This window comes from Neoarius graeffei, chromosome 12, assembly GCF_027579695.1.
Source record: "Neoarius graeffei isolate fNeoGra1 chromosome 12, fNeoGra1.pri, whole genome shotgun sequence".
In the NCBI taxonomy this organism is placed as follows: Eukaryota; Metazoa; Chordata; class Actinopteri; order Siluriformes; family Ariidae; genus Neoarius; species Neoarius graeffei.
The window spans coordinates 35,852,302-35,868,319 of record NC_083580.1 but is presented as its reverse complement, the minus strand read 5'-3'; the positions used below and the strand labels follow the sequence as shown (position 1 = coordinate 35,868,319).

Below are 16,018 nucleotides of genomic sequence, written 5' to 3'. Positions count from 1 at the left end.
AGTCCAACTGAGATTACGTTTTGTATGGTGCATCTATGTGCTAATCTACAAGTGAATTCGTCTTGATAATGATCTACTTCCATTAAAAACATGGTCTCCATTGGCTCATCATTTGACATGGTTAACATTCACTACGTTTACATGCACATAGAGAGAATCGAATTTCTGCCGTTGCTCGACTGAAATCGAAGTTCAAAATGCCATGTATACACCTTAATTCGGCTGAAATTGAACCGAACTTGATTTCTCGGAATCGAGCTACACGACCTAGTTTATGCGATTTCTGCCGAGCTACTTTGTGCATGTATACCCTATCGAGCGAGTTGTCGAGCTACTTCCGGAAGTGACGAGTGACGAGACCACAAGCGGGAAACACAACAGCCTCGGTCGGCATGACAACAGTAGTAGCGAGCAGCAGAAGAGGTCAGGAGGAACAAACGAAGAAGAGAAAATGGCAATGTAGAGCTCTCTGAAGTGTGGGTGGAGCACAGAGGACGGCAGGACAAAGCTTCTGGTACTAATAGGCTTTTTATTGTCAGACTTTTCAGTTTAACAGCCTACTTTTATTCTTGAGAGAAAAACAAACACACACACGCGCGCTGTGTTCTAGTCCCGGGATGAGCTCTTCCCTCTGCCTCCTTAAATAGGGCGCGGTTACTGGGAAGCCACACAAACACAGGTTAATTACCGTCAGGTATAGTTATTCTGCCACTCACCTTGCCTGGCTCTGCCCTCCTGTCACAGACCGGCGCTTGACCACGCCCCCACTGCCACAGGCAAGCAGAAACGTGCACTTCTGGAGCAATGAGGAGACAGACTTCATGCTCATTCAGCTTAAGGAGTTGAATATATTAAAATTCATGGACGGGAGAAAAATGCGCAATGGAGAACACGGAACTGATAACTTTGTTTACACTCTTGAATAGCTCTTCTTCATGACGACAACCGGAAGTGTACCAACACGATGGGGCGTGTTGCGCCACCTGTGGCTCGGGTGCACAATGCATCTCACACAATAGCCCGATTTCAGTTGTGTGCATGTAGGATTGGATTTCTCTGGCACCCTGCTGGGACCTTCAGCTCGATTACCGACAGCAGCTCGATTTGGATGTGCATGTAAACGTAGTCATTGAGCCATTGTTATATGTTAGCTTTGGGTATATACCCACTGCTTTGTGATGCAGTCTCAGTTGTCAGAGTGCAGGCACTTATGGATACAATTGCATGGGAGAGTGGTTGTGTCACAAACTGGTGAACAAATCCAAATCGTAAGACAATAATCAGAGTTAGGTTCATGCCAAGGGTCGGTCGATGTACAAACAGGATGTCACAGGTTGGTATGACTGATTTACAAATCGCAACAAAGGAAGGAGGACAAGGACAGAGACTGACAATCTTAATTAATTTACTTAAAGAAAATAGAAATATTTACAAAGTAAATGTATGGCGTGAGTAAGGCAATTAATCAATAGTGTTAGACAGTGCAAACATATGACAATGTAGTGAAAAGTTGTTATATGAAAGAAAAACCAAATACAAAACAAAGCCACTACAAATAACCAAACCAAAACATAAACAAAATGGCAGATGTGCAGTGCCGGGACCACGAGCAGCCACCATTTTCCAAAGGCTCCTCCTTAAGGGAGAGCACAGGTATTGCCGTAACAAGCTCCCCAACCATGCTTACAAGCGATCACAGCAGCAGCACTGAGAGTCGTCACACAGGTAAACAACAGTCTCAGAGTCAGTAATAAACAACTGGGTCAGGCCAAAACAACAAACGGCTTGGTATGATCAGGCATGGGGACACAGAACGATTTGGTGTGCTTATATAGGGACTGAGATTGGTAACAGGTGTACTCCCAATCGTTATTCGGGAGAGGGAGGGTGCTGTGGCGCTTGGGAGTTGTAGTCCATGGCAGCCATGTTTGAAGGCTGCCACGAACTTTCGCTGTCACTGACAGAATCCCCCTGAGGTGCTCACTCTGGGAGCGCTATTCCTCCTGGGACGCCCTCACTTTCCACGTGCAGGTTTCTCAGGACGCTGCGTGTGGAATTCTTGAGTGAGCATGGGGTCTAGAATGTCTCTGGCAGGTACCCAGCTGCAGTCCTCTGGACCATACCCCTCCCAATCTACCAGATACTCTAGGTTACCTTGTCTACGGTAAGAGTTGAGTATCTTGTGCACCTGGTTGACCAGTCCTCCTTCCAATTCCACTGGTGCTGGATATTCCTTGGCTGGTGTGTTCTCGGCTAATGGCCCTCGAATGGCAGGTTTGAGACATGATACATGAAATGTGAGTGATAAACAGCAGTGTTGTGGTAGTTCCAGTCTGTATGAGACCTCATTGACCTGAGGAAGCCATGTCCTAATGGTTAGAGATGCAGTTTTGGGACCAAAAGGTCTCTGGTTCAATTCCCTGGACCAGCAGTGATGGCTGAATTGTCCTTAAACAAGACACCTAACTCCCAACTGCTCCCCAGGCTGCTCTGGGTAAGAGTGTCTACTAAATGCCAGTGATGTAATGGTGAAGGATTCTGAAGGGACAGATGTACCTGGCACTGAGTTTTCTGCAAGTGATGGGGTTATGTAGATCCCTTGTTGACACCCAAACTCTGTCCCCTGGAGCGTATACAGAGTTTTCACCTCTGTACTTATCTGCATATTGTTTATGTCTGGTGGCCACATGTTCAAGACATTGGTGAATGCTCTCCCATACCTGCTCGTTCCTCTTGAACCAGGTGTCGATTGCCAGGATGTGAGTAGGTGAGCCATCCTCTGGAAACAATGGTGGTTGGTATCCTAGAAAGTATTGAAATGGTGTGAGCTGAGTGACTGTGTGTGTGATGGATTTCTGCGCATATTCTGCCCATGGAAGGAGCTGGGACCAGTCCTTGGTGTTTTCTAGGCAGAACACCCTCAGGAAGCATCTGATATCCTGGTAAGCACATTCAATTTGACCATTAGACTGAGAATGGTGTCCCAAGGTCAGACTCACCAATACTCTGAGCTTGTTCATGAAAGTAGCCCATAACCTAGATGAAAATTGGGGTCCCCAGTCACTCACGATATCCTTGGGGATCCCATAGTACCTAAAGACATGGCTGAATACGAACTCCACCATTTCCAGGGCCGTGGGTAGACCAGGCAAGGGAATGAGTCTTAATGCTTTTGAGAATCTGTCTGTCACTACCACAGTTACTGTGTTTCCTTGAGATTTGGGTAGGTCAGTGATGAAGTCAATTGCTACGTGTGACCATGGTCTCTGGGGTGTGGGTAATAGCATGAGTTTCCCAATAGGTGGAGCTTGAGCACAGGCAGAACAGGAGGGTATGAACTGGTTGATGTTGGTTCTCATGTTCTCCCACCAGTACTTGTTTCTGATGAGTTGGTAAGTGTGTCTGCTGTTCGAGTGTCCTGTGGCCAAAGAAGAATGTGACCAGGTGATAAGGTGTTCACTGTACTGAGGTGGGACAAATGTGAAACCTTGAGGACATGCTTCAGGTGGGTTGCATGGTTGGTTCTCCCAGGAGACAGCATTCACAAAGCACTTGGATGGCAGGATGGGTATGGATTCTGGGCTGGTTGTGGTGGAAGCATGCAGTCAGGACAGAACATCGGTCTTAGCATTCTGGGAACCTGGATGGTATGCAATGGTTAAACCTTGTAAAAAACAGAGCCCATTGTGCCTGTCATGGGTTCAGATGTTTTGTGGACTTGAGGTATTCCAGATTCTTATGGTCAGTGAGGATAACAAATGGATGTGTGGCCCCCTCCAGCCAATGTCTCCATTCCTCCAACACTAACTTGATGGCCAACAGTTCTCTGTTCCCGATATCAGTTCTGTTCTGTGGGTGTCAATTTCTTGGAAAAAAAAAATGCTACTGCATGCAGCTTGGGTTTTTCTCCAAAGCACTGGGATAGGACTCCACTGACTCCGGTCTCAGAAGTGTCTACCTTGACAGTGAAAGGTTTCAAGGGGTCTGGGTGCTGAAGGATTGGGGCCGTGGTGAAGGCTGATTCGAGCTGGGAAAAAGGCTTCCTCTGCTCCCTGGTTCCATTGTAGATGCTCTGGGCTGTTTTTGAGCAGTGTAGTAAGTGGTGTAGTAATGGTGCTAAATCCCTTGATGAACCATCAGTAGAAGTTGGCAAACCCAAGGAATTGTTGGAGCTCCTTAACGGATGTGGGCATGGGCCATGAGGTGATGGCGGAGACTTTGTTAGAGTCCATGCTGACCCCATCAGCACTAGTAATATATCCCAGAAATGAAATCTTGGAGATGTGGAACTCACAATTCTCCGCCGAGACATATAGCTGGTTTTCCAGGAGTTTGCTGAGGACTGATTTGACATGCTCGTGATGACTGGTTTCATCTGGGGAGTAAATCAGAATATCTTCGAAATAGGCTATTACACAACATCTTAGCATGTCCCTGAGCATGTTGTTGATCAAGCACTGGAACACACTGGGTGCGCAAGATGGTCCATATGGCACGATCAGATATTCATAGTGGCCCAAGGTGGTGCCGAATGCCATCTTCCACTAATCCCCTTCCCATATATGCACCAGGTTGTAGGCACTTCTGAGGTCAAGCTTGGTGAAGATCTGAGCAGATCTTAGCTGTTCTAAGGCAGACAGTACAAGGGGAAATGGGTATGGGTACTTGACAGTTATCTGGTTGAGACCTCTATAATTAATGCAAGGTCGAAGGCCTCCTCCTTTCTTCTCCACGAAGAAGAACCCTGTGGATGCTGGAGAAGTGGACGAACGGATGTAACCCTGCTGAGGTGCTTCCTGTACATACTCCTCCACTGCTGACTGCTCTGTTCTTGAAAGAGGGTAGATACGGCAGCGTGGAGGAGTAACACCTGGAAGGAGGTCAATGGCACAGATGTATGGTCTATGAGGGGGTAGCCCACTAGCCTATCCTTTGCTGAAGACTTTGCAGAGATCATGGTAGTAAACTGGGACTTGTTTAATTCCCCCAGGGAGGGGCTCTCCACTTAGGTGGAAGCCAAGGTGAGATGGGGAAATTGCAGGCAGTTCTGATGGCAGGATGGGGACCATTTTAAGATTTATTTTTGCTGCCAAGAGATGAGTAGATCATGCAGTTGCAGCCATGGAAATACTAGAACGATTGCATGGTTAGAATTTCACGTGATGTACAGGGTTCTTTGTGTAGCGCCTTGACCTGAATCTCCAGAGGTCTAGTTCTTTTTGTGACCAATCCATCTCCGATGGAGCCGCCATCAATAGCTCAGAGACTCACTGGTCACTGGAGTTCTTCGGTGGGCAGTTTGAGCCTCAGAATGATTTCAGCATCAATGAAGTTGCCCTCTGCCCTGGAGTCTAGTAGAGCAGAGAGAACATGGGAGGTTTCTGATACAGATAGCAAGATGTTGAGTTTCAAGAAAGGATGGGTAGGAAAATGTTTGTGACTCATCGGGGTGTTAGGGCAGTCCACCTGCCCAGGATTGTCATGCTTCCTGGAGATCATAGGCGGGATGGGACACTGGACCAGCAGGTGACCCAGGCTTGCCACAATAAAAACACAATCCTTCCCGACACTTCCTCTCTCTTTCAGAATGAGGTGTGCGGGTATAGGCATGGGCGACAGTGCAGACTGGATCGGAACATGGGCTGAGTGCAAGGAGGGACGCTTTTAAAAGAGATGGTCCAGTTTAACCCTTTGGGGTCAAGAGCTTCGCCAGTGAAGCTTGGCAGGTTTAGAATGAGTAGGTCATGTATTGAGATAAATATTTTCATGAGTTTTTTTTATCAATATGATAAACATATTGTCAGAAACTTTATACTTTACACTTTCCTATGTGCCCACAACCAAATAATATTATAGTTTTTAAATTACCTAAATTAAATGAAACAAAACTTGTCACCTTCCTCAGTCACACCTGAGTCAGAGCGCTGAGCATGCAATTACGCATTCATAAAAGACTATTCACGCCATTATAATCACTTTCATACTTACGGTTTCTATTAGTTTCTCTCAGGAATGCCCACCGTAAACAAGATGAAATCTGTCAGAAATAGTTTAGGTTATTTGGAGGTAAAACTTGTTGCAAGATGGCAAGTGGATTTTACGCGCTTCAGATGACTCAGGACAGCGATTCAATTCATGATTCATTTCATGATTCAGGACAGGGATTCAATTTCAGAACAACAAATCAATTCATGATTCAGGACAGTGATTCAGTCCAATCTTGAGAACTGCGGCACTGATGAACAGTTTTGTTTTTTTTACTTCAACTCGATCCAGCCAAAAGAGCAACTCAAATAAGTGTAAATATTTCTTCTATTTCTGATGAGCAGATCAATTGATATGCATGCACTGTAGTGCATACACAGGAAAAATGACTGAACAATTTTTTTTTCCAGAGTTAAAAGTATTTTCCTCAAAATAGTTAATTTTGCTCTATTTTCAGTTTAGAGAGTAAAATTTGGAGTGGGAGCAAAATTACAGAGTAACTGTGTAACAGAGTTGGTTGTGGATCTGAACTGAGTAAAACAGTACAAGAGTTAATTTCAAGACACACTGAATAAAGTCAAAAACCAAAATAAAGTCAAATACCAGATGAATGAAGCTTGTAGTGGCTAAATGTCTCTTTTTAGCTTCTAAACATTTTCTTCTCAAGATTCATGCAAATAACCACTCAGTCAGACGGAATGAACGAGTCTACTCGTGTTGAAGTTTGAACGACGGTAGAAAACAGTGTGTTCGCCCCGTCTTTACTGAAGTCTCACACATAAACAAACACACAGCAGTTTTACATCTGGTAGATGCGCGAGCTCCAGAACGTCATTGCTCAGCGTGAGTTCCTATTGGCTATATATCTCAGAAAATTCTAAGCATTAAACTGAATGCAGATACTACTAAATGTGAATTATAAATTACTAATGCAGTTATAGAGTAATCATAAACATTCTAAATATGCAAATACCAAATATATTCAAATAATAACATGACTAAATATGAGCTTAAATTACTGAATAGAAAATGGCACCAATATTTCCGGCCCCTAATTGCTCATCATGGGGATGACAATTACACACTATACTTAAACTTCAGTCATTTTCTATAAATCCCCATCATTACTCTTACTAAAGTAACTTAAATCAACATAAGACTTAGATCAATCTATTTAGAAAACAATAAACTAAGTAATAAAGTCTTTCATTGTCCATGAGATTCTTCCATCTCCAGCAGGAGACACAACTTGTCTATGGGTCTCTCAAGGGTGTTGGTCTTTGTTTTAACGAGGACCCGACGGACAAACCCTTGGGCGTCGGGAATTGTCTTCTCCACTTTTCCCATTAACCAGGACCCTCTTGGAGCCCTTTCATCCACGATGAGTACAATGTCTCCCTCTTTCATGTTTCTCTTCTTTTCCAGCCACTTCTGCCGTTCTTGTAGGAGGGGCAAGTATTCTCTGGACCAGCGCTCCCAAAAGATGTCAGAGATATAGTGCACCTGCCTCCATCTTCGTTTGCAGTACAGATCCTCCTTCTGAAAGATTCCCGGAGGAAGTGCTGGCTTTCCCTTGAGCAGAAGATGATGATTCGGCGTCAGTGGCTCGAGGTCGTCGACATCATCCGATGACTTGGTAAGGGGTCTGCTGTTGATCACCGCTTCCACTTCACACATCACAGTGTGCAGACATTCGTCGTCGAGAGACTGGAGCTTCAGAACGCTGGTAAGTACCTTCCGCACTGTTCTTATTTGATGCTCCCAGATCCCGCCATGGTGTGAACCAGCAGGCGGACTGAAGATCCAGGTAACTCCTCTTTGCAGCAGAGCTTCCAAGATCTGGGACTGGTTCCATTCTTTCATCGCTTTGTGGATCTCATGTTCTGCAGCTACCAGGTTCGTACCGTTATCGGATCTCATAACTTCCACTTGTCCTCGTCTCGCGATGAAACGCCTCACTGCGTTTATAAAAGAGTCTGTGTCGAGTGAGTGTGCGATTTCAATGTGGATGGCTCTGACTGTAAGGCAAGTAAACAAAACTCCGTAACGCTTGACTCGCGCTCATCCATGCTTTGCTTCAAAGGGGCCGAAATAGTCTACACCGACGTTGGTGAACGGTGGGTGGTCTGGCAGAAGACGATCTGGTGGTAGATTCGCCATCTTCTGTTCACCAACAGCAGCTTGACCCCTTCGGCATTTCACGCACTTTGAAAGCCCACTTCTCACCGCTGCATTCCCTTTGCATATCCAGAGCCTTTGTCTTAGCCGAGCAAGGGTGTGGTTCCTCCCTCCATGTCCGATTTCCTCATGCACGGTCCTGATGATCAGAGTTGTGATATGCTGATCCTTGGCCAGGATAGCCGGATGCCTGGTGTGCTCTGGCAAGGCTGCTTGGTGCAGTCTTCCACCAACACGGAGAACACCATCTTGGAGAAAGGGATCCAATTTCACGATAGAACTACTTCTCTTGATCTTTTCACCCTTTTGCAGTGCACAAAGCTCCTCATGGAAGGTTTGACTTTGGCTGAACTGGATGATAGCAGTTTCTGCTCTTCTGATGTCCTTTACAGTCAGATGGGTTCCTTTCAGGGTAGATCTCCACTTCTGCATGTGGTTCTCAACGTTCTCATTCTTTACATCTTGACCGTCGGCAGACTGGGCCTGAGACTCAAAGACCTTCTTTCTCTCGCACAGATTTCTAAGCAGCTCCTTCAGCCTCAACATCCAGGCGACAGCCTTCCTCAGGTTGTGCCAGTTGGAGTAGTGATGAATCAGCATGAAGAGGGGATCTGTGCTTGAGTCGATAGCCTTGATGACATTCGTGCTGGTCGTACGCTTCACCTCAGCATCGTCTTCACTTATCTCTCTTGAGAACTCTGAGAGGACCGGCCAATGAGACTCATCCTTGCCAAGGAAATCAGGACCTTCAATCCAACTCTGACACTTCATGAAGTGCTCTGCCTTCATTCCTCGTGACGCGTGGTCAGCTGGATTAGAGGACGTTCTGACATATCTCCACTGTGCTGGCCTCGTGTTCTCTCTGATTGTCGACACTCTATTCGCAACAAAGGTTTTAAAGCGAGCGCTGTTGTTGTCAATGTATCGGAGGATAGTGGTGCTATCTGTCCATAGCACAGACTCTCTGACGTCCATCCGAAGTTCTTGCTTCATGAGCTTGTCCATTTTCACCGCAATGGTAGCTGCTGTTAGCTCAAGGCGTGGCACAGTGACTGGCTTGAGTGGTGTGACCCTGGACTTTCCCAGCAGAAATGAGCAATGGACTTGACCGTGGCTGTTCTTGATGCGGATGTAGCTGACGACGCCATAGCCCTTCTCGCTAGCATCAGAGAAATGGTACAGCTGTGCTGACTCTACTGGGCCAAATCTCTCAGGTTTGATGCACCTCCTGACAGAGAAGCTGGCGAACCGGCTCAGGTCAGACAGCCAGGCAAACCATCTGTTTGCTATACCCTCAGGAATCTCCTCATCCCAGGTAAGTTTCATTCGACAGAGATCCTGGACGATGGTCTTGGCAAAAAGAATGAACGGCGACAGGAAACCAAGGGGGTCGTAAATCGAGCTGACGACTGAGAGGATACCCCTTCTGGTGGCAGGCATGTTCTTCACAAGGATGCGGAACTTGAAGGAATCTGATTCTATGCACCAGTCCACTCCCAGCGCCCTCTCCGTGGGTAGCTCATCCCTATCCAAATCTAGATTCTTGATCTCCTTCACTCGTTCATGTTTGGGAAGTGATGACAATACTTCACGGCTGTTGCTAGACCATTTAGTCAAATGGAATCCTCCACTCGCACAGAGTGCAATGAGGTCTTTGGTCAACGAAGTAGCCTTCTTCTTGTCAGGCACCGAGACCAGACAGTCGTCTACATAGAAGTGCTCTAAGATTGTAGTTACTGCCTCAGGTGATGACCTGTCTTTCCCATCCCCTGCAGTCCGCCGCAAAGCGTAGTTGGCACAGCTCGGGCTGGACTTGGCCCCGAACAAGTGGACAACCATCTTGTATTCATGCAGAGGCTGGTTCAGATCCCCTTCTGGCCACCAGAGGAATTGTAAAAGATCTGAATCTTCATCAGGGACTCTCACCTGATGGTACATCGCCTCTATGTCGGAGATGAGTGCGATGTGGTCATGGCGAAATCTTGTCAGAACTCCGACCAGACTATTAGTGAGGTCCAGCCCCTGTAACAACTCCTCATTTAGTGACTTTCCTTGGAACGAAGAGGCACAATCAAAAATAACCCGCAACTTCCCTTTCTGCGGATGGATTATGCCATGGTGGGGAATATACCATACTCGGCCATCGTTGCGGTTACACTCGTCTGCAGGGACTTCCACGGCATAGCCTTTGGTCAGCAGGTCTGACATAAAGGTCTTGTAGTCACTGTGGAAGCTGGAGTTCTTGGCAAGTTTATTTTTCAGACTCTATGCTCGTTGCTCAGCAACACACTTCTTGTTCGGCATCACTAAGTCTTTGTTTCTAAGAGGCATCCCGATGCAGTAGTGTCCATCGATTTTCTTGGTTGTCTCTGTTACACACTGCATGAATTGGATGTCTTCTCATGACATTTCTGACTTTTCCTTGCAGGCTCGCTCTGGAAAGTCGTGATTGTATTGCTGCAACAGCATCCTGTCCACACTGCTGACTGACACTCTTAACTGAAGCACCTTGACTGTAGTGACTTGACTTGTGGTGAGCATCACCTTTTTTCAGAGGACCATTTATTACCCAACCAAGGGTGGTCTTTATGGCGTAAGGCCCATCGTCTTGGCTGTGGATTATTTTCCACGGCTCCATCGCAGAGTGAGCGTTCATTCCAATGAGCATCTCTACGTCTGCGTCGATCTGTGGTAGCCGTACTTCTTTCCTTAGATACGGCCATCTTTCCAAGTCTTTCTCTACAGGAACATTGTCCTTCGTTACAGGTATGTCTGTGTGGGTGTAAACATCTGGCAGACTGATGTACTTGCTCTCGGTCAGACCGCACACCTCTAGGTCAGAGAGGACGAAGCAGGAAACAGGTTTCTCCTGGCCCATGGTACAAAGTAGCACTTGCGTCTTCTTACCGTTGACACCCAGCCGTCTCACCAATCGTTCGGAGCAAAACGTTGCAGAACTTCCTGAGTCCATAAACGCATACGCTTCTATGGTGTTGTTGCTTTTCTTAGATTTGATGCACACTGGCACAATGGAAAGGATACAGTCGCTGCCTCCAGCCCCGGTGACTGCTGAGAGTTCACTCTTGGATGACATTTGCTCTTGGGGCATTGAGTGTCCGCTGGTGGAGTCTTCACTTGACTTCTCAGGCTTGGCCGTTGCTTGGTTGCCATCTTCCTCTCTTTTCGTGTGAAGCAGACTTGGGTGTTTCTTACCGCAGATTTCACACGTGGCTTTCCTTTTGCAGTCTTTTTCCATGTGCCCCTGAGTAAGACACCTGAAACAAAGACCTTTTCCTTTAAGGAATTCTATTCTTTCTTTATTCGGCAGACCTCAGATTTTGTTGCATGCACTCACAGCGTGTCCCTTGTTGCAGTACAAACATGGCTCTTGAAATGCGTTGCTTGTCTGCTTGGTCCTTCTAGAGTCTGAGGCATCTTCAGCTGGCGTGACACTCATAGCTAGGCCAGTGGTTCTTTTCAGTCGACCCGTTGTAAGTTTATTGTTTGACTTACTCTTTTCCTTAACTTCGGCAGGGTCTCTGACATCACCGAACAGTGGGTCTGACGCTATCTTAGCTTGTCTGTTGATAAACCCCACAAGATCGGAGAAGTCTGCTCTTCTTCCTTCATTCTCTTGTATGTCGAACGCTACGACTCTCCATCTTTCACGAAGCCTGAAGGGCAACTTGTGGACAACTAGCCGAAGGTTGCTCGGGCTGTTCATCTCTTCTAGGTACTCCAAGTCCTTTATGACATTGTTGCACCCAGTGAGAAAGACAGAGAAGCTGTGAAGTGACTTAGCATCTTCTGCTTTGATTTGAGGCCATTTGACAGCCTTGTCAACGTAAGCCGCAGCTGTTCTCTGCTCACTACCATAATAATAGGTCAAGAGCTTTCTTGCCTCCTTGTATCCTTGTTGTGCGCTCATGTGTTGGCAACTTCTCACCAGCTCTCTCGGTTCACCTGTGGTGAATTGTTCTAAATAATACAGACGATCTGCATCATTGTCTGTACGGCTGTGAATGATGTGCTCAAACGCCCTCAGGAATGGCAGGAACTCAAGAGGATCGCCACTGAATTCAGGGACCTTTCGTTGAGGTAAGTTGGCTAGCCTCTGCTGTGTGACTAACATCTCAGTGATATTCTTCTGTTTCAATATCACTTCAAGTTCAACTTGCCTTCCACTGGGATGTGTGCCTGCACCATCATCGTTTTCTTTCTTCACTTGCACATATGGCGTGTGCCTAGCTGGACCATGAAATGCACCGTTATCTGGGATAACTCGAGGATGGCTGGTTAATTTTGGTTTGACATCTGGCCAATGACATGGGATGGTTGCAGCTGTACGCATGTTCTTGTTGAGGTATGAATTCATCCCATCATCCATGTTCTCTACGTTATCATATTCTTCCATAACTTGTAACTTTGCTGTGGACTCTGCAATAGCAGTTTCAACATCTAGCTTCTCCATTTGAGTCTTCAAATGAATCTTCTTTGCCTTCAACTGCGCCGTGAGCTGTGCTTCCATTTCAGCCTCTTCCAACTGCAGTGCTGCCTTTTTCTCAAGTGCAGCTGCGCGCGCGAGTAAGGCTGCTCGATGAGCTTCCTCCTTTCTATGATGAGACGAAGCATGAGATGACGCGTTTGAGTGTCTACTACAAACACTTCGTGCTGGGACTGAAACATATTTTTGTTGTACAATGGATGCACTGTCTTCCGGATGCACCTCTTCAACGGCAGACTCACCTTGCTGTTTTACTTCAATTATCCACTGCTCCATAGTGGTTAAAAAATTCTCATACTTTGTGAGATTAGGCTCACTCCAATACTGCTGGTCAGCTTTTCTTTCCTCTTCTGACAACAACTCACTTACTGCATTGTTCAATAAAAACTCATTCAGTAATTTTTAGTATTCACAAAGATGATCCTTTTCTACTACAAGTGCATTGGAATCATCATCCATTAGATTTTCTATTTCCTCTGCTTTGGAGACAAGGCGTGCTAAAACACGTTTTCTATGTGTCATTTGCTTATCAAGCTTTTCCTCTAAAGCCTTTTGAGTCAGCTTGATCTTTCTTTTAGAAGTGACTAGCTCGACATTGCCCTCCATCTTGTTCTCATCCACAGACATTTCGAATGGCTCTTTGTTAGATAAGTCACTTATAACAGCAAACTCTTGCTCTGAAATCCAATGAACTGTCCTTTAATCTCAAAACATGTAGTTTTCCAAAGTAAGATTCAAGGGCTGTGTTTCCAGAGGCAAACTCGAGCTTCTTTTCAGCTGAAATGACTTGCTAACAACAGCACATTTCCCAACCCGTCATGTATGGCTACTTAGCTGGCAGCTTAACACCTCTTGAAACATTACTATAATGACTCAGTCACGTTACTTGGCTTCGGTGATTACAGTGACAAAATCATCCCAATTTTGCCATTACTTGCGAGATCTCAAGCATTACTTATTTGTTCAATCAAATTGGACATTTGTGTACTCATCCAACATCACTGAAGTCGTCTGGAAATCCGAAGGTGTGCACCGCGCTCCGTCCTTCTCAAGCTAACTTGCTTCCTTCATGAACGCGTGACCAACGCATGCGAAATTTTCCTCGGATTCCCTCGGGTCTTCTCTCGCCCTCGGCGACTGTTTTCTACTTAATGTAGTGGCTAAATGTCTCTTTTTAGCTTCTAAACATTTTCTTCTCAAGAGTCATGCAAATAACCACTCAGTCAGACGGAATGAACGAGTCTACTCGTGTTGAAGTTTGAACGACAGTAGAAAACAGTGTGTTTGCCCCGTCTTTACTGAAGTCTCACACATAAACAAACACACAGCAGTTTTACATCCGGTAGATGCGCGAGCTCCAGAACGTCATTGCTCAGCGCGAGTTCCTATTGGCTATATATCTCAGAAAATTCTAAGCATTAAACTGAATGCAGATACTACTAAATGTGAATTATAAATTACTAATGCAGTTATAGAGTAATCATAAACATTCTAAATATGCAAATACCAAATATATTCAAATAATAACATGACTAAATATGAGCTTAAATCACTGAATAGAAAATGGCACCAATAAAGCTGTTGTAAAAAGCAGTTTTAGAACTGTGTTGGAATGTGTGAAAAAGCATCACCTTACCCATTGTGACTTGACCTGATGGGATTAAGAGGTAATCTGATGGGATTAAGAGTTGGCAGTGGGAGGGGTTTTCCCTCTTCTCATTGAACAAACAGAAAATTTTTAAACTTCTCATTGAATGTTCAAAGACATGCTTTACTCAAAACGGCCTTGGGCTGACATGCCCTTGAGCGAGGCACCTAACTTCCAACTGCTCCCCGGGTGCTGTTAGCATGGCTGCCCACTGCTCTGGGTATGTGCGTGCGCTCATTGCTCACGTGTGTGTGCGCATGTTCACTGCTTCAGATGGGTTAAACGCAGAGAGGAATTTCACAAGCGTGTGATGAATAAAGTAGTTGTTGTTCTTCTTCTAGAATACCCCTCCCACTGCCAACCCTTTATCCCAAAACAATAGGACATAATTTTTTTGATGGCCAGTTAATTGTCCAAATCAATGGAGCAGATTTAAGTTTTTGTGCTCGATACATTCCTAAGACTGAACAGAATCACCTCAACTGACCAAAATGGTTCAACAGAATGGGTAAGGTCACTTTTTTTTCACACATTCCAACACAATTCTAAAACTGCTTTTTACAGCATCTTCATTTATCTGGTATTTTTTTAAAAGTACAAATCATGACATATACAGTGGGGCAAAAAAGTATTTAGTCAGTCACCAATTGTGCAAGTTCTCCCACTTAAAAAGATGAGAGAGGCCTGTAATTTTCATCATAGGTATACCTCAACTATGAGAGACAAAATGAGGAAAAAAATCCAGAAAATCACATTGTCTGATTTTTAAAGAATTTATTTGCAAATTATGGTGGAAAATAAGTATTTGGTCAATAACAAAAGTTCATCTCAATACTTTGTTATATACCCTTTGTTGGCAATGACAGAGGTCAAACGTTTTCTGTAAGTCTTCACAAGGTTTTCACACACTGTTGCTGGTATTTTGGCCCATTCCTCCATGCAGATCTCCACTAGACAAGTGATGTTTTGGGGCTGTCGTTGGGCAACATGGACTTTCAACTCCCTCCAAAGATTTTCTATGGGGTTGAGATCTGGAGACTAGCTAGGCCACTCCAGGACCTTGAAATGCTTCTTACGAAGCCACTCCTTCATTGCCCAGGCGGTGTGTTTGGGATCATTGTCATGCTGAAAGACCCAGCCACGTTTCATCTTCAATGCCCTTGCTGATGGAAGGAGGTTTTCACTCAAAATCTCACAATACATGGCCCCATTCATTCTTTCCTTTACACGGATCAGTCGTCCTGGTCCCTTTGCAGAAAAACAGCCCCAAAGCATGATGTTTCCACCCCCATGCTTCACAGTAGGTATGGTGTTCTTTGGATGCAATTCAGCATTCTTTCTCCTCCAAACACGACAAGTTGAGTTTTTACCAAAAAGTCCTATTTTGGTTTCATCTGACCATATGACATTCTCCCAATCCTCTTCTGGATCATCCAAATGCTCTCTAGCAAACTTCAGACGGGCCTGGACATGTACTGGCTTAAGCAGGGGGACACGTCTGGCACTGCAGGATTTGAGTCCCTGGCGGCGTAGTGTGTTACTGATGGTAGCCTTTGTTACTTTGGTCCCAGCTCTCTGCAGGTCATTCACTAGGTCCCCCCGTGTGGTTCTGGGATTTTTGCTCACCGTTCTTGTGATCATTTTGACCCCACAGGGTGAGATCTTGCGTGGAGCCCCAGATCGAGGGAGATTATCAGTGGTCT

General features: G+C 45.4%; 1 protein-coding gene across 6 annotated transcripts in view; it reads right to left on the bottom strand.

The window, feature by feature from the left end:
* jakmip2 (janus kinase and microtubule interacting protein 2) overlaps positions 1 to 16,018 on the bottom strand; it is a 601,961-nt gene that overhangs the window by 487,661 nt on the left and 98,282 nt on the right. The window contains exon 1 of one of the 6 annotated variants that reach the window (XM_060935820.1): positions 717 to 852. The exons of the other annotated variants lie outside the window; for them this stretch is intronic. The gene's annotated coding sequence lies outside the window, so the exon portion shown is untranslated. Of the gene's footprint in view, positions 1 to 716; positions 853 to 16,018 lie in introns of those variants that run through there. 6 annotated transcript variants of the gene reach the window in all.